Source organism: Fukomys damarensis, unplaced genomic scaffold (genome assembly GCF_012274545.1).
Source record: "Fukomys damarensis isolate Sample0158 unplaced genomic scaffold, DMR_v1.0_HiC HiC_scaffold_11, whole genome shotgun sequence".
NCBI classification, from domain to species: domain Eukaryota; kingdom Metazoa; phylum Chordata; class Mammalia; order Rodentia; family Bathyergidae; genus Fukomys; species Fukomys damarensis.
In genome coordinates, this window is record NW_022900923.1 from 47,088,069 (window position 1) to 47,115,074 (window position 27,006).

Below are 27,006 nucleotides of genomic sequence, written 5' to 3' on the forward strand. Positions count from 1 at the left end.
GGTGACCTCCCCGTGGACTCAGCTGTGACAGTGTGAGCCAGGTGTGAATTTCGAGGCTGTGACTGCTCTACTGGGCATGCTCTGAGGGAGACACTAGGTGAGATGAACTTTAACACGCTTCTAAAGTAGCCTTTCAGTGACCAATAAGAAGTAAGGAGAACCTGTAGATTGTGGTGCTTTAGGTTAAGTCAGAACAGGACCCATAAGGTGGAATGAACGATACAGCAAAAGCTGGTTGTCACAGCTTCAGGGAAAGCAACACTGACATATAAATTTGAAAATGTTCAATAATCAATGTCTGCTGAAATTCAGATTAAATTCAGCAACATGCTAGTGTTTGACATTTATTGGAGTCTCCACTATTTAAATAGTAGACATAACATTTTCCTAATAAATGAGAATAACCTGAGAGGTTTTTATTACGGTACTAAGGGATAAAGTTAATTTCCTAGTTTTGCTTTAAAAATATATCCTTCAGGTTGTTATGAGGAATTCTGGCTTCCCCTGAATGTATGATTTAGCTATGCTTTTTCATTCGTCGGTTACTCGCTTGTCAGCCCTCTTCTTAACTGACCTCAGCAAGTTAAACTTAGCGTTTTCAACTCTTGCTAAGGGCAGTTTGTTTTCTTCTGCATCTGTACAGGAATGGTGAAAACAGTTTTCCCGAACTCTGCCTTGGCCGTACTAACTCTTCCCTGATACACAGAGCTCCTGTGTTCACCGGGAGCCCTTCTTTCCGGGAGAGCATTTGTGTCTGCGCTGCTCTTTCTGGTCTCCTGTAGGAGCCGGTGGGGGCTTCCAACTGTGTGAGTACCTCGGGCAGGGCTCCAGCCACACCAGCACGTCCTCGCCATTCTGCCAGCTCGCCCCGTGTCGGGCTGGCTTTTGTTCCAACTCCAGAGAGACCCCTGGACCAGAATATCACAGATCATTGTGTTCTGCAAAAAGTGGCCATTTCGGAAAAGGTGGGTTGGGCGCAAGTTTCCCTTCACTGTCTTGGAAATAATACCACGTCTGACTTCTATCTCCTGGCCTCTCTTTAGTACTCTTTAAAAATACTCCCACCAGCTGCAACCCCTGTGAGGTGATAGCTTCACAGCCAGGCTTGTTGGCATCGGATCGTGCTGTTTCTATATAGACGACCCCTGAAAACTCCGGGCGCTCCTAGGTGGGGCTTCGGGAGGTGCCTGGATCGTGGGTGTGGTGCTCATCTGTGCATTGGTCCCAGGAGTTTGTAGCTAAATCTGTTGTCGGGCGGGAAGCTTGCGGAGAAGAGGTGGGCTGCAGGGTCTCAGCCCCATCTCCGCTCTCCCCTTTCCTGCAGGAGCTCTTTCTCCTCTGCTGGGCCAGCTGACAGAGGAGGGAAACTTCTAGGCAGCCAAAGCGAACCTTTCCGCCCCAGAGTTGGGGGTGTCGGGCGTTGTGTCTCAGCAACAGGAGCGTAACTGAGACAGAGCTAGTGACAGTAAGTTAGGGTTCTGAGGTCCTTTCCTGTAGGGATTCGGGTTTTCTTTATAGTCACAGAGGACTTCGCAGTCGTGTTTCAGCTGAGCAGAGATGGGGATAGCAAGAGCTCCTTCAGCCACTAACCCTTGTACAAATGCCAGGACCTGTTCAGACTGTTGTGTAGCCTGACTTTCTTTTGCAAAATCATCAAAATATGTTTCGGTTTCCTAATTTCGGTGGCAGCCAGGTGTTCAGAAGGCGGAGGCTGGGGACAGGGCTCGTCGCCGTTATCACTAGCAGAGCTGCGTCCATCGCTGTGCGGCTCAGCGTAGTAGCCATCAAGACACCCCGAGCAGGCCAGCGGCAGACAGGCGTCAGGGCACCGCTGTGTCGGTCACGCTCCCCTCCGCTTGCTTTTGAACCCGGCAGTGTGGACACCAGGCACGGCTTCCTCCGCTGTGGGTTTCCCCCGAGCGGCGTGACCAGTTTTCCTTCTGCGAACTGCGGCTTGTCTGCTGATGACTGTATGTGAAAGTGGCGTCCACTTGGTGACATCAAGAGACACATTTCTAACTTTCTGTCGCTGTAGGAGACTGGGAAGTCAGAAGTCCCAAGCTTCTGGCAGTGTAGTGCCAGAGAGGTCATAGAGCCCCTTTCCGGATCTCCACTAGGTGCAGAGATTAAAATGTTTAACTTGTGCTCCCCTCCAGATCAAGGGGGCAAGGCCTAGAGGAAGGTGTGGCTGCTGCCCAGTCACCCCACCCCTCCTGCCATCTTGCTGGAGAGCTTGATTCCATTTTGTCTTTTCTTTTTTTTTTTTTTTTTTTTTTTTTTTTTTTTTTTTTGGTACCAGGGATCGAACTCGCGACCTTGTGCTTGCCAGGCAGGCGGCGGAACCACTGAGCTAAATCCCTGGCCCTTGATTCCATTTTTATACCGGGATGCATTTTGATAGGATCGCAACATCCCCACACATTTTGCTCTGTAGACATGGAGACCGTATGTATTTATAGTGGTCCCCTCCCTTTAAAATAATTCCAGTTGCCAGGCACACTCATAGTTATGTGTTCATTTTTATAGTCATAGGAAATCCCAGCACACGTACGTGTCTGCCTTGCATGTCCGTTTCTCCTCCTCCTCCTTTACGCCGCTCGGAGAGGACCATGCCAGTTTCCACTGTGCTCCTTCATGAGTTTGCCTGGGGAAAGGAGGTGCTGACTCGGACCGAGCTTGTCATTTTCTGTTTCTCCTTTGCGAGCCGCTGAGAAGGTTTCTGCCAAGATCATGGCTAAAATTACCTGCAAGTATAGCGTTTGTTTAAATTGCTGAAAGGGTTAGAAAACAAGTTCATCATTTTCTTTTTCTTATAAATACAAAGAAAAATCAATTTTTACTTCCTTAAGTGTATTAGTCATGATGTTTGAATGTTTTTCCTAGTGACCCTGGGCCGCGTTCATATTTAATGTCTTAGTTTGTTTATCTGTACTGTAAAACAATGGCCTGGACAACTTTACGTCTGGGCTGTAGTCTCTTACGTTACTTACTTGGTTTTTGTGAGTACTGTGCTACATCTGACAATTACCCGTTGACTCCGTAATTTAAGATATAACAATTATTTGACTGGCTTTTTATTTATGAAGGTCCTTCACTCGGTGGGGATGAATTAAAGGGACTCTGCGTTCATCGTCATTTCACATTGTTTTGTTATCATTAAAACCGAGTCATAAAATTAGGCTTAAAATATTTAAGGTTAGATGGATATAGTAAAACCTAACCCATTTATATTGAAGATGTGGGAGAGTGTAGTTTTACTTATAGACCTTATGAAGCTCCACCTGGTAACATGAATGAAGTGCACAACTCAAACTAAGTTACACATACTAACTTTTAGAAAATATGTCTTAATGACTACAACAAAGAAAAAATACTTCTAAATAACGTAGGGAAGCACCGGCCTCAGTGTGTTATGTCGCTGTGGTTACTTGATGCCTCCGGTGTCCCGGGCGTGGGTTCTTCTTGTAGCTCGGAAAATACCCCGTCGGGCCGGGGCTTTCTCCGTGTGGAAGGCAGACAGGGTGCAGATGTATTTTGTTCCAGCGCTCGGTGAACGATCTGAGGTTGCTCCTTGGTAATACTTCACCTAACACAGCATCTCCCCCGAGGTTTGCGGAATGGCAACTCTTCTACATCCGGGCTTTGTGTTAGGTGTTCTTGCTAAGTCCGACTTCCTGATGATGAGTCGTTACTCTGTATTGCTGATAAGGAAGCGGTAGCTTTGTTACAACGAACTTACACTAAGGCTCTAACCTACTTTAGCGAGCGGTGCTGTTTTCTAGTTTTTACTTGCTTTCCAGATGACCTATATTTTTTTTTTACTGGATATAATGGTTTTTATTTCCCATGTAATTGCTGAAAGATACTTCTATTTCTTATAACTGAGCTGCTCATAAATTTTTTAATGAACTTAGATGATTAAATTATTTAATTTTGTATTATGCAAAAGTTAAAGATGATTTATAGCATAATGACAGGGTCATCCATGTACAGAATGCTACAGAATGCGTTAAAGCAGTGGCCTGATTTTGAGTGAAGTAGATACATGCATATATAGTGAACCCTATTAAAATTACTCTTAACAATAAGTTAGAATAGTCAGTGTATCCTAGTAGGACATATGTGTTTGCTTTTTTCCAGTACAGAGGATTGAACCCAGGGCCTTTATGTTGAGCTACATCCCCACCCCTTTTTGAGAAATTTCAATTTCGGGACAGTCTTACTAAGTCTCTGAGTTGCTCGGGTCGGGCTAGAAATTGGGATTCTCCTGCCTCAGCCTTCCAGAATGCTGGTAATGTGATGTTGTGATAGATGAAAGCATCGCGGTGAAAGGGAATTTTGCTTCTGTAGTTCAAGCTGGACTTCCTACGGGAAATTCCCCACTTGGAATTTTCTTTGTCCAGCGGATCCGGTTTGTCCTGCCTCACATGCCTGAACATGCCCCAGCCAACTGCCGCATCTCAGGAATGTCTTAGTCTCCAGAAGGGTTTTGTCATTTTACTAGGATGTAAATGAGGTAGAACCTCATGTTTTAAATCACCAATGAACACATCGCCAGTGTTATGTGTGAACCAGTACTGTGATTGAGCCCACTCGTTAATTCATACTCAGTTTCTGTAACGGATGGATGAGTACCACAGATGCCTCACTTGTGACGCCCCCCTGAGAATGTGTATGTTTGTTGATCAACCTTTGGATGGGGCCAGTGTCCTGTGTGCAAACGCAGACCTGTCCGCCAGTGTTAATTAAACTTGCACTTTGTGTCCATGGTGTCTGGTGTGCCTTTGTCCCCTCGGACTAGCAAAGATGAGCCATGTCAATTGAATGTGAGGCTTGCCGGTTCATCGGGATGATTGATTCAAGCCAGTTAACTCATCTGTCGCCTCATCTGTTGTGGCGTGTGTGTGGTGAGAACATTTAAAATCTGGCTCAGCACTTTTCAAAAGTACAATATATGGTTATCAACAGTAGTCACCATTCTGTGCAGGCGATCCGTAAAACTAATTTCTTGCCAGGTATGGTAGTGCCTGCCTGTAATCCTGGCACTCAGGAGGCTGAGGCAGGAGGATCGCTATGAGTTTGAGGCCAGCCTGGACTACATACATAGTGAGTTCAAGACCAGCCTGAACTACATGATGAAACCCTGTCTCAACAAAACCAAACTAAACCAAACCCAAGTAATCTCTCTTTCTGATTGAGCCACATCTCCCCTTTCCTTTCTCCTGGCTCTGATAGCAACCATCCTGCTGTCTGAGTCTGTGAGTTGACTTTTTTGGATTCCACATGTAAGTGAGACCGTGCAATGTCTGTCTTTCTGTGCCTGACTTATTTTACTCAGTACAGTGCTTTTCATATTCCTTCTTATCATTGGGAATGCAGTGTCCTTCTTTCAGAGTGTGTTCTATTGTATACTTACCATCTTTCCTTCACCCATTCCACTATTGGCTACTATCTCGCCAAAGACACGGTTACCGCACGATCCCCAGGCACGCACGTGCACCGGAGAGAGATGCCTATGAGGAGGTTATAGCACAGTTACCTATAACAAACCCAAACTCAAAGCAGCCCAGTGCCTGTGACTTGATGTGCGCGCGAGTTATGTATGGTGTATATGGGCACATATGTTTAGACACAGTGGAATCATAGAGCAATGAGAAGGAGGAATCACGACAGTTAGCACAAGTGCCCGCTCAGTGACCCTGTGTGAGTACACAGACGGAAGTCCACTGTCTTGGCAGAACTCGGGAGAGCGGTGCCTTCTGGGTGAGGAGGTGCAGGGGAGGCCTCGTGGGACGTGGCCGCACTCAGGCGCGTTGCTTTGTTGAACTCAGAGGTTTGTGCACTTTTCTGTATTAGTGTTTTCCCACCTAATAAACAGAGTTTTTAAAAAATGAAACACTTAACAAGGCTCTTTCGAAAAATGAAAACAGAACAGGAAAAGTAATTTCTAATTAAACTTGTTCTCACACACGTGCAGGAGTGGGTGCCTGGAGAATCAGGTGGGGTTGTGCCTCCCGCCGCACCCTCTGAGGCCTGCGCTCTACAGTGGGGTGACTTCTCAGTCCTAGCACGTGTGTTCGTGTGTTCTCTGTGGCTGTGATGCCTCCCCTCCCGCAGTGTCTCCAGGCTGCTGGGAGGTAGTGATTGCTCTCAGCTCTTGAGAAGCTTTAATGGAGCACCTTCGTCCCAAAACTGTAAAGCTTTACTTTCAGGGTTGTTTAAGAAAGCTCTTCAGTATTGGGCTGCGGTACTCACTTAAGTTTAAGAAGTGCCAGGGACTTTTCTTTCCTGAGATCAGTTTTAGGTGCTGGTTTAAAATACTTCTTTGTAACAGTTGACGCAGGCTATTTTCTGTGCTTTGTAACTTCTGCTGAACTTTTTTTTTTTAACAGGTGGAGAGAGAACATGTGGAGTTCATGAGCTCATCTGTATTAGAAAAGGTAAGTCAGGGAGCTCCGTGGATATTCAGTACTAAACGCTTTGTAGTGCATCATAAATTTTAGCGAGATGGCAGATAATTTGGATGTGTAGGGCATACAGTTTAATAAGTATGTGTTTGTTATAATGCTGTAGGCCCCAGTGTTCCTAAAGTACCGTTGTTTTTCTCCCGTGGCTATCGAGCATTGTTCCTTCATCTTTAGTTCTGCTGGACCGGTAAAGCTGGGTTTCTGGCACATTGGCTCTTCGGTTGGTGAAGAGGCACAGAATGCGGACTTTGATTCTGTTTCCTTTTGGGCCCTGGAACCCCAGTGCATGCTGACCTCCACTGATTCCCGTTTTGTTACCGTCTCCATCAGAGCTGTGAGGAGGTGGCTGACGTTCAGGTCGGGAGCATTTCCAAGGACCTCAGCGTCCTAGGACGGCGCAGCTGTCTGTGCTTCCTCGGGTGTCCTCTGGTGCTTCACCAAGGTGGCCGCAGGAAAGGTCAGGCCGCTGCTAGGTGGGGGCAAGGATCAGGTGTAAGAATCCAGGGAACCTTGGGTTCTGGCGCTCCTTAGAAGCGGTCACAAGTCTGTGGCAGGGTCTGGAGGAAGGGATAGACCTGGCGTCAGTGGAAGGAGATCTCCAGTTTACTGTCCTCATCTCTCTCCGGACTCGAGGCTTTCCTCCTCTTGCGTCTCTTCTGCAGATTGTCCTCCCCTCAGAGCCTGGCCAGGCCGCACTCCCTTCCTGCATAGCTCAGCCGAGGAGCTGGAGCAGTTTGATTCACAGAGGTGTGACTGGCACGCAGGGAAATGCCAGCCTATTTTCTGTGTCTTTGACAGCTCAGAAAAACCCGAGCTTTTTCGGAGTGTGCAGAAAGTATTATAATGCTTTGTAGGTGAATTTATGTGACTTATTGACACGGTCACTGTGATTTATCTGTGTGTTTGTGCTGGTAGTTGCTGTTCATTTAAAAACAATCTCCTTCCCTTGGTCCCATGTAGCTTATCCGTGAGGAAATTGTAGTCAGTCCTTCCCTCGGTTTGTGCTTCTTAGCTAAAATGGGGTGGGGAGAGGGGGCAGATTCATACTTTGCTTTCACTATGTCGACACTCTTAGTCTTGTACTGTGATATTTTAATGTAGAATTATGAAAAGTATCTTAAATAGTTGTATAGTATTGCACTGTCCTGCTAAAACCTTATTTGATAGGACAGCAAATGCGCTGCAGATCCGTGGGAACAGAGGCTGCGGTTGCACAGAGAATCGGATGGGACAGAGACAGCTGGGAGAGAGGACGCCGGCCTGTGGCTGCCTTGGGGCAGGGAGCACGGTGGAGCGGGTGGGCTCAGTGCCTGTGGCTCTTCTTTCCTTGGCCACTGGTGTCTCCCTTCCTCCTGGGAGTTCTCAGTGCGCCTTCCCTGGGTGTTTCTACATTAGTCTAGCTTGCTTTCTTCCATTTTTCTTTTCTTTTCTTCTGTTTCTTGGGACAGGGTCTCACTAAGTAGTTCAGACTGCCCTGGAACTCACTAGGTAGCCCAGGCTGGTCTCAAACTCACAGCGATCCTCCTGCCTCAGCCTCCCCCGAGTGCTGGGATTACAGGTGTGTACCACCACGCCCAGCCCCATTTTTCTATATAATTTAAATTCTGTGATTAATTTTTAAAAACAATATGTATTCCCATTGTACCCATGTTATGTTTTTTGTTTTCTTGTTTTTTGTTTTTTTTGTTACCGGGGATCGAACTCGGGTTTTTGTGCTTACGAAGCAGCCGGCAGAACCACTGAGCTAAATCCCCGGCCCCATGTTATGGAAGTATCTGAGTCTCTGTCTCTATTTCCACAGCATTGAATAAAGTGTCCTGTTCTGGTGGGTGTTTCATAAGAATTAGAATATTTCCACACACTTAGAATATTTACTCCAGACTTTCCTAGAGTAGATCACATGAAGGTGATGTAAAGGAATTGTAATGACCATCAGTGACTCTGGAAAGGTCACACCGATGGCATTTGTACTTACTTTCTTTGTACCTGTTTGGCTGTTTCTTCTCTGTCCCCTCTGCTGGCTTCTCCCCTTTGTCACACCTGGACATGTGGAATGGACCTGCATTTGGTCTTGGCTCACTGTGTCTTTCTAATCTTTCCCTCCTAGTTGATTTTACCTCGTTTTGCTGTTTTAAATGCCCCAGGCATTTATAAATCCAGCTCTGGGCTGTCTTTGAGCTCTGGCTCTCGCTTGATGCCCTATCTGACATTCACTAGATGATGCCTCGTGTGTCTGAACTTGGGTCTTGGTTTTCCTCACGTGAGCTTCTCCTTTCCTGTCTTTCCTATCTCAGCTGATGGCACTGTCTACCCAGGCCTTCAGCGCTGACTGAAGACTCTTCATTGTCTTCTAGTTTTCTTCTCTGCTGACGTGACCCACAAGTCCTGTTGGTGTTACCTGGAAAATACATTTTGAGTCCATTATTTTTCCCATCCTGCCACTGTCGTTGTAGTCTGAGGCCCTGCTTTCTTTTGCTCAGACTGCTGTAATAGTGTTCTAACTGGCTTCCTTACTCCTGCACTCAACTTCTAATAGAAAGCATCAGTGATATTAAAGAGTGTAAGTCGGGCCACTTTGCTTTGCTAGTTGAAATCTTGTGTGGATCCTCACTAAGCCTCACTGTGACCTACAGCCTCACACCTAGCATCAACTCAGAGTCCAACATGTCATCTAAGTGTCGTCAGCTCCGAAGTCTTTTGTCTGGATCTTTAATCCATTCCAGTCATACTCATGCTGGGTCAGCCTTCCTTCTCACTTTTGGATCTGAAGCTAGAAACCGAGTTACCTGCTGTCCCGGTACGGTGGGGGACAGGCATAGAACAGCAGCTCCAGCACTGCCAATGAGAAAGTGAGAACGAGGAAGGAAAGAGGAGTCAGTGCTCCTCAGCGAGTTTAAAATTCGACGGGGCAGAATGTATTAGGCTCCCAGAATTGGGAGAGTACTGTTCTGTGGCGTTTGACTCTGAGACTACCTCATGGTGTGAAACTGTGCCTGGAGAGTCGGGCTCTCAGGGTGGCCATAGCAGAGATGACAGACAGCAGGTGGGAGACGAAAGTGGAGAAAAGGAAGCCCTTGGGTACAGTTAGGGATGCAAACTGGCACAGCCGTTGTGAAAACCAGTACACAGTTTCCTCAAGAAATTGCAAATAGAAATAGTGCATGAGTTAGTATTTTCTCTGTGGGTGTGCATCCAAAGGGAGTAACGTCAGTGTGTGGAAGGGTTCCTGCAGTCCGATCGTTCACAGCCCCGAGATACGGGCTCAGAAGAAGAAAAGTGTGTTGCATATGCACAGGGGGATCCTATGCAGCCTTTGAGAAGGAGGAGATCCTGGGTGTGGTGGGCGGACCCATCATTCCAGCTTCCTGGGAAACTGAGGCAGAAGGATTCCATGTGTAAAGTTAGCCTGAGCAACTTTGTGAGACCCTATCTCAGAAAGAATTACTATAAAAAGAGCTAGAGGTGTAGCTCAGTGGTAGAACACTTGCCTAGTGTGTGGGAGCCTGGATTCAATTTCCAGTTGCAGGGAAAAATTAAAAAGGGAAGTGATCCTGCCATTGGCAACAACATGGACTGATCTGGAGGAAATTTAAAGTGAAATAAATCAGGAAGATTTAAATAAGTGAAAATAAATAGGTGAAATAAATCAGAAAGTTAAATACTATGTGCTGTCACTTATATGGGAAATGTAAAAACACCATGGAGATATAAAGTAGAATGGTAGTTATGGGGAGGCGGGAAGATATTGGTCGAGGGATACAAACTTTCACTTAAAAGGAATAAATTCAAGGGATCTGCAGTTGACAATAATGTATTATATTCTTGAAAATAACAGGGTAGATTTTGAATGATCTCATGGTGAAGTCCGTGAGTTGCCTCGATGCCGCCGTTCTGCGGCCCACACGTCTGCAGACCATGCTGCCCTCCCCTCACAACCTAAGCAGACACACAAAGGTTCACAGGAAAGTTAGGGTCCACAGCACCTAACGGCTCCTGCCACATTTTATTTTACTGCCAGACACGTGCCAGGTCCTCCTAATGCACTGCGCCTCCAGCGCATGGCGAGGGCCCTATCCTGGGGTTTACGTGGTGGAGGCGGGAGGCACTGGTACGAAACGGGGAAGTAGAGGGTTTGCCCTGTGAGAAAGTGGTGAGCAAGGCGGAGAAAAGGCAGTCGGGAGAGCGAGCAGGGTCTGTACGCAGCCTCTTCAGCAGTTCAGAGTGCCACGGTGGTGGGTCTCGCTGGGAAGATGACAGACAGGTGCATGACGGTTGTGTCGTCGCAGATACTAATAATGTATATAGTAATATATATCATAACAATAATATGAGGCTGGAACCTTCTTCCCTCCCTCTCCATGAAGGGAAAAGCGATATTGCCTTGTTACAGGGAGATTATCACATAGCTGTTAGGAATTGCAAAACTCTTTGCCTTAGGTATTGTACTGTTTTGCGTTTCTGCTAGAAATCAGTTCACTCACAACCACGTCGATAGAATGTCTTAATCTTTTGTTGTTGCCATTGTTCATGTTGATCTGGTAAATAAAAATTATACCTCGGTGTCACTCAGATTTTCATTTTTCTTATGTGAGATTGAATAACTCTTAAATTCTGTTTGCAAATATGCCGATGGTAGATACTGATATGGTATATCCAGTGCTCGTACAGAGATACGTGCGAGTATGGATATATTCAGCTCATGTACAGAGATACGTGGTTTTGGGCATACCCAGTGCATGTATGGAGAGGCATGATCGTGACATACAGGTGCTACCTGCTGTGGTTCGAAGGACATAACGAGGCCGCTTCTCCCGAAAAGTCTCCCGTAAGTGTCCCATGGTTTCTCTTCCCTGGACGTTTGCTAAATTTGGGCCTGTCTAACCCTTGGACATTCATTTCAAACTATTTTTCCTGGGAAGAGACAGGTCCTCAGCATTCTCACCCGAATACGGTTTCACAGTATATCAGTTGGTTTGCTTTCGCTGTGCAAAGCAGCGTATTACAGACCGAAGCCGTGGGAATGTGGGATCTGGACAGGAGGTTGGGTAGGTGGGGAAGAGCAGAGCTGGGGCAGCTCAGTGCGCAGAAAAAGCAGGTTCGAGGTGCTGAGGGCAGAGACACGGTGCGTGCTTTTTATAGTTTGGCTGTGAGTTCCCTTCCCCTCACTCCACAACTATTCCCCACCTTTCTTGTCTTGGGGATGGGCAGAGTAGAAGATCTGAGGAGAAGGGCCGTGTTAATAACCCTGAAAGTGATATTAGAACCTTTCCTGCTCTTTCTCCACAACTGTTAAATTGAAGGCCCCAAAAGAGGCTGGCTTGGCTTTTCTCCCCCCCCCCCCCCCCCCACACCCAAACTTTGAAATTGGGTAGGTTATTATCCTGAGTTTATTCTCTTTGGATCAATTTAAAAAGGCAATTAATGATTGCCTTGTATGGTGCTAGGGTTATTTGTTCAGTTTCCCATAATTTCTTTTTCATTTTGTTTTGTTTTGTTTTTTGAGACAGGGTCTTACTATGCAGTTGAGAATGACCTGGAACTCACTATGTAGCCCAAGCTGGTCTCGAACTTCCAGCGATCCTCCTGCCTCAGCCTCCTGAGTGCTGGGGTTACAGACACGTGCCTCCACACCTGGCTTCAATGTGATTTTTAATCTCCTAGATTTTTCTTCACTTTTTTTTTTTCTTTTGGTACCGGGGATTGAACTCAGGTCCTTGCTCAGGTTCTTGCAGGTGCCAGAACCACTGAGCTAAATCCCCAGCCCTAATCTCCTAGATATGTATGACTGGAACCTTTTCATGGACTCTGGTTCTTTGATGAACTGGTCATTCCAGTTTTGTATCATTTTGTTTAGCTCATCTAGCTTTTTATCGGTGTCTTCTGAAAGTTAGTTCTTTCATTATTTGTGTAGTTACATCTCTCGATCTGCTGACCTCTTGGAGTTTTTTTAACTTCTCCCGTTATCCTTTTGAGCAGTTCACCAGTATAGCTTATGCCATTCTGCACCTCATTGTCCCCTGGATTGGCATCGGGGAAGCTGGGAGATTTGCGACACATTTTGTTGTCTTGTGCTTCTGTTTTGTTTTGTGCGGAGGCTTTTGGATTTTTTTTTTTTTTTAACTAAGACATTCTCTGTATTTTAATAAAATAATCATTATTTTCAAAGAAAACAATTTTATATCTTTAAACTTTTTAAACTACTAAGTAGAATTTTGCTGTTAATCTTTTAAAAAATTAATTGCTTATTGGCACATTTTAGATATACATAATGGTCACGTTCATCACAGGGAATTTGTACCTCTGCATGATATATCTTTTTTTTGACTTTCTTCTTCCCTCTTCTTTTATTTCTTTTATTTATTTTGCTTGACTGATAGATCTTGATTCCTTTTTTCCCACTGCCCTCTTCTCCCCTCAACACCTTCCCCTCCTTATTTACTAAAGTTTTGTTTGCATTTTTTCTTTCTTTCCTCTTCCTTCCTTTCCCTTCCCCTTCCCTTTTCTCTTTCCCATTTGAACATTTTCTTCCTGTTTCACAAAATCTTTTATACGTTTTGGTCCTTATTTCCACTTTGGGTTTCTAACACCAGAGAAACAGTGTGATATTTACACGTGTCTGATTTATTTCATTTAAGAGTATGTTCTCCGGGTGCCTCCATTTACCTAGAAATGTCTGTAGTTTATCCTTCTTTATGGTGACTAGCACACACACACACACACACACACACACACACACACACACACACACATCTTTAGCCACTCATCAGTTCATGGACACTTGGGCTGTTTCCAAGATTTGGCTCTATAAACTGTGCTGCTATAAACGTGGTGAGCACATATCACTGTGGTGTGATGCTTTTCATTCTGTTGGGAAGATGCCCAGCAGGGGAATAGCTGGGTCCAATGGAACCTCTAGTTTTTGTCTTTTGAGGAATCTCCACACTGATTTCCACAATGATTTCATCAGTCGACTATGCTCCCACCAACAGTGGAAAAGGGTTCCTTTCTGCCGTAGCCCCAGCAGCATTTGTTGTTTGTTGATTTATTGATAGCAGCCGTTTGTTCTGGGGTGAGGTGAAATCTCAGTGTTGTTTTCATCTGCATCTCTTGAGTGACCAGTGATGTTGAACATTTTTTTATGTTTATTTGCTGCTTTTGCTTCTTTGAGAAATGTCTGTTCATTTCAGATGCCCATTTTTGGACTGGGTCTTTAAATTGGGGGGGGTTCTGATTTTTTTGAGTTCTTTACATATTCTAGATAGTAGTCCTTTCGTCTAAGAATTTTGTTGCTATTTTAGAGATCTCTTTAGTTGCATTTGAGTGATGTACTTTGAGTGTGGCTAACTGTAATCCTTTGCCACAGTCCCATGATCTGACCACTTTAGTTAATTTGGAGGGGAAGGTGCAGTGTAGCTGCCTCAACAACCACGTTTCTGAGAACCAGCATTGGTGATGTCACAACAGCATACTGAGTTTTGGCTTACAGAGAAATAGCAGTAGTCATGTGACCCTGTTAACATCGAGCACATCAGCTACAGTATCACCCAGGACGGATTAGACGGAACACACCATGAGAACCTGTCACACACCACTCTTAATCCTAGAGAGGAAAGTGGTAATTATGGACCTTAAGGAAACCTAGATATTGACTTAGTTAATATGTACTAAGTGGAACAGCTTTATTTCTGCTAATAGTGGAAAAGAATTCAACAGTAATTTTGCAGAGTTATCTATGAAATGATTAACAAAGGTATGTGGTTAATTATTAAAGAGATGGGGTTTGGGACTGGGGGAATGCAAGAGGAAAATTTTGAAACCTCTGATTTGAGAAGGAGAAGAGAAATATGTTATAAAGTATCATGGGGAATGGCAGATGTTTATAGAACTAGGTAAAGATAAGAGAAAAAACGGATGAGAAATAGAAGATAAAAGAAAGGAGAAAAAAGAAAGAAATTATACAAGAGTAAAAGTAAGAGGGGAAAATTAGACTAAAAAACATTGAAAGAAAAAAACTAAAGAAGGAAGAAGGACAAGGAAAATTCCTCAAGCCCCAATGAAATGGTAAAGAAGAAAGGAAAGAAGAGAAAAAGAAAAACTAAAAATCAGTGCACTCAAAAAAACAAAAGCAAAAAACAAACAACAAAAAGAAATTTCTCTGTGATGTCAGATGTGCTTTTTTCTGGGATCTACAGTTTGGGGTAGTGTCCAAGTCAGGCTGTTCCCTGCCCTTGCTGGTGGATGAAGAAGGCAGTCAGAGACCTTGCAGAGTGCTGCTGCAGACACCCCAGGCAGTAGGTACAGGACAAGGGCCCTACGTTCCGACTTTCAAATCCAGAGCAATTCAGGCTGAGCCCAGCCTCCGGCTTGGGACAGGGCCTGTTCCTTTGACTCACGCCCCAGCGGTCTCTCTCCAGCCTGACCACAGCTCCCTGTCCCGGCTCGGCTGTCTCCTTGGCTGTCGTCTCCCAGTCACAGGGGAGCATAGCAGTGGAGGCCCTGAAGCGAAGCTGTCCTGCAGCTGCTTTGAGCCCTCCTGTCATTTCTCCCTGAGGCCCTCTGGAGTTCCCCGCTTTCACCCTCTTTGCTCAAGAGCCACAAGCTGGGTGCTGGGGAGAAAAATGTATTTTATCCCTTCAGTTTCTCTGTAGGCTTTCATTTTCCTGTCAGGTCCTTCCTGGTTCTCCAGGATCTAATTCCCTCTTTTTTTCCTTCCCCATGTTGTTATTTTCCATTGTTGGGCCTCTGAATCTTGGAAAGGCCGAGTTGTTGCATACCACTGCACCGTTTTCCTGGAAGTGCACTTTGTTCTAATAATTTTACTGAATTTTTTTTTTTTGTACTGGGGATCGAACTCAGAACCTTGCACTTGCGAGGCAGGCAGTGGAACCTCTGAGTTATCTCTGGCCCTATTCTAATTTTAATAATAATAATGAAAAATAAAATATTATTTTATCCTGCCATGCATTTCTTTACATCTTATTTCCCTAATGTAGTTTTATTTTGATTGGGTTTCTAGAGCTCACTTTTGTTTTGCTTTGATGTTAGTATTGATCCCAGTGCTGTGCATACTAGGCGAGGCAGGTGAGCTGCACATCCAGACCCCGCCTTTGGTACCGTGGATCAAACTAGGCCTTTGCGCTTGCGAGGCAGGTGGAGGATAAGAATGTCTTGCTTAAGTGACCAGACGACTTTGAAACCATTTATAGTTCTGATTATCCAGAATGAGAAAATAATGAAGTACCTGTTCGTTCTGGTATTTACTAGAAAGAATATAGGAAAATTATGCAAATTTCAGTTATGTAAATTTGAGGTTCAAGATACATGGATTGAGTTTTCCAGTTTGTTTCCTCTAGGCTGGCCACTGAATCAGTCACTGATATTTGTGCCTCATTTCCACCACATAGAAAATTAGTCAACTTAGAGTTGCTGCAGTGAAATGCCTGAGGCAACTAAATTTATAAAGATGAAAAGTTCAGAGAGCTCCCAGGTTCAAAGCCCAAGATCAGGCAGGCATTGGTTAGTGTAGGTGGGGAATACAGTCCCTTTGGGGTGAGCGATCTCCCGCTGGGGAGCGGCGGGGGGGTCCCACAGTTCTGGTGGGGAACCTGCGGGCCTGAGCATCTTCTGCCAGGCCCCGTCTCCTGAAGGGCCTCACTCCCCGAGCCCACCGTGCTCAGCTCCAAACCTGTCTCGTGGGCCCTGGGGCTGTGCGTCTCCTCTCAGCCTCCTGTGAGGACCAACTGAGCAACCTCCGTGAAAACCTGTGTAGCTAGCAAACTGCTGTGTGTGGGTTATTATTATTAACTTTTTAAAGAAGGTGGGGTGGTCTTGGAACTTGCGGAGATGGGCCAAATGCATATTGCACATGTGTGCATTTTAGAAGTGTGTTGTAGAGGCTTCTCCATCCTTCTGGGGACGTGACTCTCAAGATTCCAAGTGTGGGAGAACTTCTAGTGGGTGGGTAGCTTGAGCCTTCTAAAACCTTTCAGTAATTCATTTAATTGATGGTACATATGTATAAGAAGTCTGCATTTTACTGATTTCTGGACCCAAGAAAGTGGCTTCTGGAGTGAAAGTTTCTGACCGCTAATCTTCGGCTACTGGCATAAAAGCAGACCTCCACGTTTAACTCCTGTGCAAATTCAGTAACAGATCGTTCTCTTGTTACATCAACGTTTATGCATAAAATATACTAGTTCTGTGCTTTTTGCTGTTTCCCTTTCTATACTTTCAATTACCTGTGGCCAACCAAGGTCAGAAAATAACAAATGAAAAATTCCAGAAATAAATACTTGGTAGATTTTAAGCTGCACGCCACACTGAGTGGCCGGGTAAACTGCTGTGCGGCCCACCCAGACCCCATGCAGCCGGCGGTCTGTCCGGTGTATCTACACCGCAGGCATGGCGCATGCAGTGGTCTGTGCTTGTTGCCTTCTGGGAGTCAGACTGACTGCTGTGCTTTGGCCGGGTTGGAGTTAAGTGACCCTTGCTTTACTTAACGGTTTTGAAGCTCAAGAATGGTGGTGCTGGCAGTTTCATTACAGCGTATAATTGCTTTATTTTTGCGGTTGGTTATTGTTAACTTACTGTACGTAACTTTATCGTGCAAATGTATGTGTAGCGGAAAAACAGTGTTTGTCGGGTTGGGACTCTGTAGTTTTGGGTCGCCCCGGGGGGTCTTGAAACATATCCTTCAAGTGTAAGAAAGGATGGCTGTTCTGAAACCACGTAAAAATGACTCTACCTTATTCTAACCTTTTTTTTGTTGTGAGTGAACAGCATGTTTTAATATGACTTTTCTTAAGATATAGTTTAGTCTGAGTTAATTAATTTATTTATAGATAGAGTCTCACTCTGTAGTTCAGGCTGGCCTTGAACTCGCAGTGATCCTCCTGCCTCAGCCTCCCAAGTGTTGGGATTATAGGCGTGTGCCACCATGCCTGGCTTTTAAAAAGTATCTAAACCAGGCATTGTTGCATGCGCTTGTAGTCCTAGCTGCTTGGGAAGCTGAGGTGAAAGGACTGCTTTAACTCAGGAGTTTGAGGCCAGCCTGGGCCACATAGTCAGACCTTGCTAAAAAAAAAAAAAAAAAAAAGTAGAGTTTTCTTATGCACTGTTGGTGAGGGAGAAGGTACATTAGCATAGTGGCTACGGAAAGCAGCGTGAGGCTTCCTTAAGAATTATAGGTAACCTGCCGTATGGTGGACCTATGTCACCCTCAGGTAATTTATCCATAGGATAAAGATGCCCTCAGGGGTGACTCAGTGACTCCCCATTCCCTGCTAACTCACAGCACCATTGTTAGAATGTATTATTATACATACCTGGGTTAGTTTCTCTATTTAAATTCTTCTTTTTTACTTACGGTAGGTGTTTTTGGAATCACTAGTATAGCGTTTTAATTATCCTGGCCTTTGTTATCTGCTAGAAAAGGACTTCTTGCATTCATGCTTGTTTAAAATTTTTTTTGGTTATTCTCTTATGCTTATTTTTCCAGATGAACTTTGGAATCACTTTGTCAAGTAACCCCTCCTACAGTTTGTGCCCCACTCCCTAAAAGAATCTTGATGGAATTGAGTTAAATTTCTAAATGCCTTTGTCTTTCCATTCAGAAGTATGGTAGGTCTCTTTTTTTTTAATGTCTCCCAGTAGAGTTTTGTAGCTGTACGCATTTCTTCTTGTATTCTTGGTATATTTTATGTGTTTCATTGCTATGGTGAGTGGGACTTTAAAATTTCTATTAGTTATTTTCGCATATAAAAAGCTATTGACATATATTTAAGTAATTTTTGCATAGGATGTAAAGTAGGGATCAGAGTTCACTTTTTGTATATGAATGTCCAGTTGTTTCCTTATCATTCATTGAAAATGCCGATCTTTCTGAAATGCCTTGTCCTGTACAGAACTGGTAGCTCATATATTTAGGGGTCTATTTCCTACTGGACAAAGAGATCATGTATATGCTAGTGGGATGTACACATTTTTTTGTGCTTTCAGAATGGTGTGAAATTTAAAATGTATGAATTGTTTATTTCTGAAATTTCTATTTAGGTATTTTATAGTGCAGTTGACTGCAGGTAATCGAAACCACAGAAAAGGAAACCGTGAATGAGGAGGGTACTAGTATACTGTACGTTTATAATCAGTCTTGAAGTTGAGTAGTGCAAGTTAAGTTTTGTTCCTTTTTAAATTCTTTTAATTTGCATTTCCATATAAATTTTAGCATCAGCCTGTCAATTTCTATAGAAAAATTTGGTGTAATTTTGAATGAGTTGTATTAATAAATCTGTAGATAAATTAGGGAAAACTGACAACAGTACTGAATCTGATGATCTCTGAATATACTGTATATTACTATTTAGTTTATTTTCAATTTTTCTCAAATATATTTTGTAGTTTCAGCATACAGATTTTACACATCTCTTGTTGGCTTTCTTTCTTTTGTTTTTGGTACCGGAGATTGAACTCGGGTCTTTGTGCTTGCGAGGCAGGCCGCCGAACCTCTGAGCTAAATCCCCAGCCCTTGTTGGCTTTATTTCTGAGCTTCCTATAATTTTTTTTTATACCAGGAGGGAGCTTTCTACAACATTTAATGTTATTGCAAATAGAATTTTTAAATCTAATTTTTAGTGCTTCATTGCTAGTATCTAGGAATACAGTTGGTTTTGGGGTTTGTTTTATATTGATTTGTATGTACAGTTGATCTTACATTGCACAATTTTGCTAAACTCACTTGTTAGATCTAATAGCATTTTTACAGATTCTAAAGAAATTTCCGTGTAATTGGCTACGTCTGTGAATGAAGACTGTTTTCCACTTTTGTTTTCCCACTCTGAATATCTTTTGGATATTGAATAAAAGTAGTGCGAGGGGATTTCTTTGTCTTGTTGGTGATCTCAGTCGGAGGGCAGGGAAATTCAGACTTTACCGGTAATGTAGTGTTAGCTGTAGACCTTTGTCACTGGTTTTTATTTCAGTAAGGATCTTCTTTTCTGGTACCAGTGTGCCCAGACATTTTGTAAGAAATGACTTTCAACCCCCTTTTTTTTGAGACAGGGTCTCACTATGTCGTTGAGACTGACCTGGAACTCACTATGTAGCCCCAGCTGGTCTCGAACTCACAGCAATCATCTTGACTCAGTTTCCCGAGTGCTGGGATTACAGACATGCGCCACCACGCCTGGTGACTTTCAACACTTTTTAAATTAGTTTGTTCGTATGGTGAATCACATGTTAGGCTAACCTTGCATTCTTGAGATAAACCCCACATTTTGTGCTGGGTTATCCTTTTACTATATCGCTGGTCTGAATTGCTAAAAGTTTGCTAAGACTTCTTATATCTCTATTCATCAGGCAGACTGGCTTGTATGTTTATTTTTTTGTCATCTTTATCTCGTATTAGCATCAAGGTGATTCTTGTTTTGGATAATGAATTAGAAAGCATTCAATACTCAGTTTTCCTGAGAATTTGTGTATAGTCATATTTCCTTCCTTAAATATTTGGTACAGTTCACCAGGAAAGCTATCTAAGAGGCCCCAAGTTTTCTCTGTGGGAGGGTTTTCAACTGTACTGTGAATTTTAAGTATGTATTGGCCTATTCAGGTTGTCTGTTCTTTCTGTTTTTTTTTTTTTTTTGTTTTTGTTTTTTGAGACAGGGTCTCACTATGCAGTTGAGACTGACCTGGAACTCATTATGTAGCCCAGGCTGGTCTCGAACTCACAGTGATCCTCCTGCCTCAGCCTCCCCAGTGCTGGGATTACAGGTGTGCACCACCACGCCCGGTGTTCCTTCTTAGTTATTATTTTGTCTTTCAAGGAACTTGCTGACATGAAATTGTTCATAATATGCCTTCATATACTGATGACAACTGTGGACTCTATTAATGTAATCTCTTTAATTCCAGATACTGGTAACTTTTATCTTCTCCTTTTGACTTCCTAATCATTGCAGCTAGAGGTGTATCAGTTTTGCTGGTGTTTTGAAGAACTTTGTGTCATTGATATTTCTCTATTGTATGGCTATTTTCTGTTTTATTCATTTTTGCTCTGATCCTTCTTTCCATGTTTGGATTGTTTGTTTGTTTGTTTGTTTTTTGAGACAGGTTCTCACTGTGTAGTTCAGTCTGGCCTTGAACTCACTGTGTAGCCCAGGCTGGCCTTGACCTTGTGATCTTTTTCCCTTAGCCTCCCGAGTGTTGGGATTACAGGAGGGTGCCACCATGCCTGGCACCATCTTTGAGTTTTATTGGTATTGCTTTTTCTTTTCTTTTTTTTTTTTAATGTAAATACTTCTCAATGCTGTCAAGTAGCAAATATTTAGTAATGTCTGTTCTAACATTTTGAAATTAAATTCATAGATAATATAACCAGCTTCCACACTAAGTTAAAATAAATCAGTATATCGAACTAACTGTATTATAATTGAGGAACAAAAAGAAGAGAGTTTATAATGCAGTGCTAGCTATTTCAATGCGTAAACCATCAGGTGTGATTGTATAATTGCAACACAAACTAACACTATCAGATCTAACATCTGTACAGAGGTTCACTGTAGTATGATCTGATTTTAGGTCATTGAGTTGAGACCTTTCTGAAATTAAAATAAATGGTGAATGCTATAAACTTTAGCCAAACAAAGTTTGAATATAAAATGTGCTCCAAAGGCCTGTATGTTACGTGCTGATCCTGAGCCTGTGGTGCTCTTTGAGGTGATGGCACCTTTTAGAAGTGGGGCCTGGTGGGATGAAGTTAGGTCTCGAGGTCGTGACCTTGGAGGGGTAGAAGGACCTCTGCTCCTTCCTTTCCCTGCCAACATGAGGTGAACGGAGATCTCTGCCACTGACTCCCGCCATGATGTCCTGGCCACACGGGGTCTGGAGCGGTGGGGCCAAGTGGCCGTGGATGGAAACCTCTGAAGCTGTGAGCCTAAGTGCTCAGATGCCTTATCACAGTGGTGGAAAGCTAACTCAGAGCCTAAAGGTAATTTTCTGAGGCAAGATCCTTCACAGTACTTTAGTCGGCGCCCATAAAGTCAATTTTTTCACTTCTGCACTGTGAGAATACTGTTTTTGCTCTGTGTTAGATTTAGTTTCCAGTCATCCTAGGCAGTTCCTTGCCAGTTGCTGACTATCTTCTTGAACTTGTCTGTCAGGGACTCCTCACTCTTCCTCAGCACGACCCCGTGTGCATATCTACGCAGTGTGCTGGTAGCCGTACTCTGCTGTGTGGGCTTTAACTTTCACGCTCTGTGTTTATTTAGCTCCTCAGCTCGGGCAGATGCCGGCTCTTGGGTTTTCTCTCTCTGTCCAGGAAGCGTACTCTCCACTTTCTCTAAACTGCAGCTGGGAGAATCACAGCCATGTGGCTCCTCTTATTTTTTTCTTTGGCTTCTCTGAATTGCTTGTGTCCAGCGTCTCAGTTGAGGTGGTTCCATATATTTTGTCTGGCTTTTTAAAAAGTGTTTTTAGATGGTAGGCAAAATCTGATCCACTCTATCCTAACTGAAAGTGGGAAGAGTCATTATCAGAATGAGGTCATTCTGGGTATTTAAATAGACTGTGAAAATCTGGAGCAGAGATTTCAGAGTAGAAACTTGGAAACTATGCTTTCACAGGAAGTGCAAGTCCTAGATTAGTGAACAGCATATGAAATTTAGCTGAGAAGAGAAGATAGAAATTTTATCATTAAGAAGAATTAGAAGTTGGACACTCTAGGTGCATGAATGAAAAATTTAAAATTTTTGTTTAGGTAGAAAATTAGTCTTAAATTCAGCTTAAGGAAAGGCATCCTCTTTTAACATTCGAACAATTGATTTCTGAGATTACATATTTTAACATTCTAGAAATTGTGATGCAAAGTGAATTTATATCCTTTTCACCTTGTAACCTAAATTTAACAATGATGAAAGGTAGTGTATTTGTATTTAGTTAAAAGTTAGGCGTGTGTTATGTTTTAAACGTGGAGGAAGATTAGAGTTGCTCTAGTTCTGTTAGCTGACAGATGCATGGCGCCCTCTAATGGGCACCGTGAGAATCTGTTGAGGGTTACCATAGTGCCCGGCATTGTTACACTAGCGTCTTTGTTCCTTTACATATCCAAGACGCAGTTTCTATTTAAACACCAAGATATGATTACATTTTCATTGTAACTCGTGTTTTCTCTTTTACATTAAACTATCAGAGTCTTGATTTTTTTTGGGGGGGGCTCACATTTAAAGCCATATATAAAAGCATGCAATTTGCTTATTTCAAAGTATATTAAAAAACGATTTAGTATATAAACCAGTTTTTTGTTTGTTTGTTTGTTTGGTTGGTTGTTTTTTTTTTTTTTTTGGACCAGGGATCAAACTCAGGATCTTGCAAGGCAGGCAGTAGAACCACTGAACTAAATCCCTGGCTATAAACCAGTTTTAATAAGCAAGTAAAAAATTTAAACCATCCACTTGCTATTTTAAAATTTCTTTTTCTTTTACCCTAATCGTGATATGTTGTTTTAAATTGACCATACCTCGTGGAACCTCAGATTTATTTTAAATAGTATTCATTTTTCTTTCCTCTTCCCTGTCTGTTTTTGTGTATTTTACAAAACGTCCCCAAGACGTGAGGATATTTGATAGATTTGTAATGTGGAAGGGTATCTAGATTCTTAAGGGTTCCCTGGCGCCCTTCCCCAGCCTGCAGTGGAGGCGGGCACTGGAGAGCGAGCGCGCAGCTCTGGCAGGAGGCCGTGGAGGCCGAGGCAGGCAGCTCCGCCCCGCCACGCCCACCTGTCTCCTCAGGGTGCCGCCCTCCGCCCTTGCCTGAGTGCCCCTGAATGCCAGGGTCTGGCAGGTGTTCCGCATTTCCGTTTCAAGGTTGAAGGGACCCTTCTGAGATACTGTTTTGTTGTTATATTAATGAAACAAAAGTTGCCTTTTGGTGGGATCGTCATGCTTACTCTTTGTAAAAAACTGAACAGATGCTGAGGAGTGTTATGGAAATATGCAAGGCACGTAACTCCACCTCCCCTAGACGAGAGCTAGCTGTAGTATAGAGAATGGGCTCACGAACTGCTTTCTGTGTGTATACACAGAATTTAATACAACAACGATCACATTCCGTAGATTGTTTTGTATTTAAAGTTTTTCTTACCTGTTGTTACGTTATAAGTATATCCTGCTGCTTATATCCAAGGGAAGGAGTTCTTCCATGCTGCCTTGGGACTCAAGACTGTGGTATTGGTGGTTCCTCCATTGCCAGCACCGCCTGCCCTGCAGTCTGCGATTTATCAGCTCACATTCCTACAAGCCAGTTCCTTAAGATGGGTCTCTTACACACACATGTACATCCCACTGGTTCTATTTCTCTGGAGATCCTTGATGAGTACAGACTTGGAAACTGAAAGTAGTTCTAGAGGAACTGAATCTTTGGGATGCATTTCCTGAATTAGTTCTGGAGTTTCTGCACCTGGTTCTTTTAATCTTGATACAAAGGCACTGATGACACTGTTGCCAGGAGTGAGTAGAGCGCTGACAGCATGGCCCGGTGTGGGAATAGTGACGTGCAAGGTGTCACCAGTGGGTACCCTAACCAAGTACTTAATAAGGAGCCGGGTTTGGGTGAAGGTGTATTTAATACCTTAGAACATTTTTGCTAAACTAACAAGTATTGTCAGCAGCAAATAATGACAGTTCAACTTTTTCCTTTCCTGTCCATATTCCTTTTACATCTTTCTATTGTCTAATTGCTTTAGCTAATGTTTTGAGTACTATATTGAACAGGAGTGATGACAAGGCATCCTTGTTTTATTGTTTTGTATAGAAATTAATTTTTTCTTTAATTTCATCTGTGACCCATTGGTTGTTCATGACAGTGTTTAATTTCCACGAAGTTTTTGTGTTTTCTTTTGCATTGATTTCCAGTTTTATTGCACTATGATCTGATAATACACATGGGATTATTTCATGTTTGCTTTTACTTAAACATGTTCTGTGATCTAGTATGTGGTCTGTTTTGGAAAATGTTCCATGTGCAGCTGACAAGAACATGTGTTTTGTTGATATTGGGTAAAACATATTGTAGATATCTACTAAGTCCACTTGTTCAAAGGTTTAGCTCAGCTCTGATTTTTGTTGTTGTTGTTTTTTGTCTGCTTGATCTGTGTATTTGTTCCACTGATTTTGTTTGTTTGTTTGTTTGTGTGTTTTGTTTTGTTTTCGGTACTGGGGATTGGATTTGGGACCTTGCAGTTGTGAGACAGGCAACAGCACCACTGAGCTCAATCCTCGGCTGATTAATCTGTGACAGTGGGTTATTGAGATCCCCCTTACAATTGTATAATGCTTATTTAAAATAATGCTTTTATTTTTCATGCCCATTAATGTTTCTTTTATATAATTAGGTGTGCTGGTATTTGGTGCATATATATTTATGATTGTTGTCACTTTCTCTTGGAATGTTCCTGTAACAAATATATAGTGACCTTCTTTGTATCTTTTGATAAGTCTTGGCTTGAAATCCACTTTGTCTGCAAATATAATTGTGACCCCTGCTGTTTCCAGGCTCCTGTTGCATTGTTTTCTGTGCTTTGACTTTCAGTCTATACATTTTTTTTTTTGAGTGAAAGGAGTTTCTTGTATGCAATATATTGTTGGATCTTGTTTCCTGATCCATTCTGCCAGTTTGTTTCTTTTGATTGGTGAATTAAGATCATTTACATTGATGCCTATAACTGATAGGTAGTGATTTATATTTGTCATATATTTGTTATAGTATTTCCTTGTTATTGGTTGCCTTTCTTTCTTCTATCTAATTATCTGGCTTATCTGGTAGACTCATTCTATTGGGATTCTTGGAATTGTATCTTCATTGTCACTTTCCAGAATGTCCTTCAGAACTTCCTGGAGCACTGGTTTGGTGGTCATGAATTCTTCAAATGTTCTTTACCATGGAAGTATCTTATTTCTCCATCAATTTTGAAAGAAAAATTTGCAGGGTACAGCAATCTAGGTTTGAATTTGTTTTCTTTTAGGGCTTGAAATACTTTACTTTGAGCTCTCTTTGACTTAAATGTTTATGTTTAGAATTCTGTTGTGATTCTGAAGGGCTTTCCTTTATAGGTGATTTGATTCTTTTTAAAAATTTTTTGGTACTAGGGATTGAACTTGGGACCTTGTACTTTTGAGGCAGGTGGTGGAACCACTGAGCTAAATCCCCGGCTGATTCTTTTTTAAAAAATAGCTTTTAATATTCTGTTCTTTTGTTGAATTTCTGGAATCTTGACTGTTATATGCCTTAATTTTTTTTTTTGATGGCTAAGTTTTCATGGCTAATTGGGGTTCTGTATGCGTCATTCATATGTACGTCAAGTTCTTTTTCTGTTTGGGAAGTTTTCTGACATTACTTTCTGTGAGCATGTTTTTTATGTCCTGGTGTGCCATCTTCTGATTTTTTGTTGATTCCAGTCAAGCTTATGTTTTTCTTCTTTGCATAATCTAGCAGCTATTGGAATGATTTTTCATGATCCCTTGCTATTTTTAAGAAGTCTTTTCTTTGATGATCACTAATCCCAACCCTGTTTTCTATATCTGACATTTTGTCCTCGCATTGGTTCATTCTGCTGTGTATACCTCCAGTGGAATTGTTAATTTCCTGGGTATCTGTTTGAATCTGTTTCATGGAATCCAGTTCTTTCCTGTATGGACCAGTCATGGTTTCCATCACGTACCTAAGCGCCTCTACTTTTTAAAAAAATCTGTATCTATCTAGATTCACTTATCATGTTCTTCATTATGGTCATTATCTCTTTAGTTATCTATGAAATTATTTCTGAGTTTTTTCCTAGAGCCTCATTTATGTCCTTTGTTATTTCTGCTGTTATCATCTGAGAAAATTCAGTTTGGTGGCTTTTGATTTCTTCCACCTCAGTTCCCCCTGGATTTGCCTTGGGTGAGCTTGAGATCTGTGGCTGCATCTTGCTTCTCTGTGTCTTCATTTTCCATTAAAAAAATTGTTTTCTGCCTTGGTGCTCGTACATTGCTTTTGGTAGGTAGCTTTGTTAATATTATCAAGACCTCATTAGGAAATGACTGCTTTTCAGAGATGTCTTCTGGATATATCTGGCTTTTGAGTCTATCCCAAGATCCTGCCTCTTGCATTTATTAGGAATGAGACATTGCTGCTGTCTCACCAGTCCATTTAGTTATGGTGCTAGTCAAAAGAGGAACATGTGCCATTTTTTGAGCTGTAGCCTCTCCTGAGATTTCCAGACAGATGTCCTTAGCAGCAGACATGATCAACTCTTCACAGATAGTGAAGGGTATCTTAGCTTTAGCAACCGGATTTCCCACTAAGAACAAGTGCCCTTTTCACAGACACATTGATAAAATCGTGACCTTCAGTAATTGCTTCTGTTTTTTGTGTTCACTTTTTTTTTTTTTTTTTAAAAAAACCCCAAATGCTTTCCTTTTAATGCAGAGTGCTTGGTCTCCATGTGGTGAAGCAGTTTTGAAGGTTGCATGAATAGCTAGTTTGAAGCTTCACTGGATAGTTGGTAATCTCA

General features: G+C 42.6%; 1 protein-coding gene across 3 annotated transcripts in view; it reads left to right on the plus strand.

The window, feature by feature from the left end:
* Positions 1-6,396: 6,396 nt before the first annotated feature.
* The window catches only part of Syt14 (synaptotagmin 14), a 160,753-nt gene continuing 140,143 nt past the window's right edge, over positions 6,397-27,006 (plus strand). For all 3 annotated transcript variants that reach the window (XM_010613179.3, XM_033762246.1, XM_033762247.1), the window contains exon 1: positions 6,397-6,440. The gene's annotated coding sequence lies outside the window, so the exon portion shown is untranslated. The remainder of the gene's footprint in view (positions 6,441-27,006) is intronic.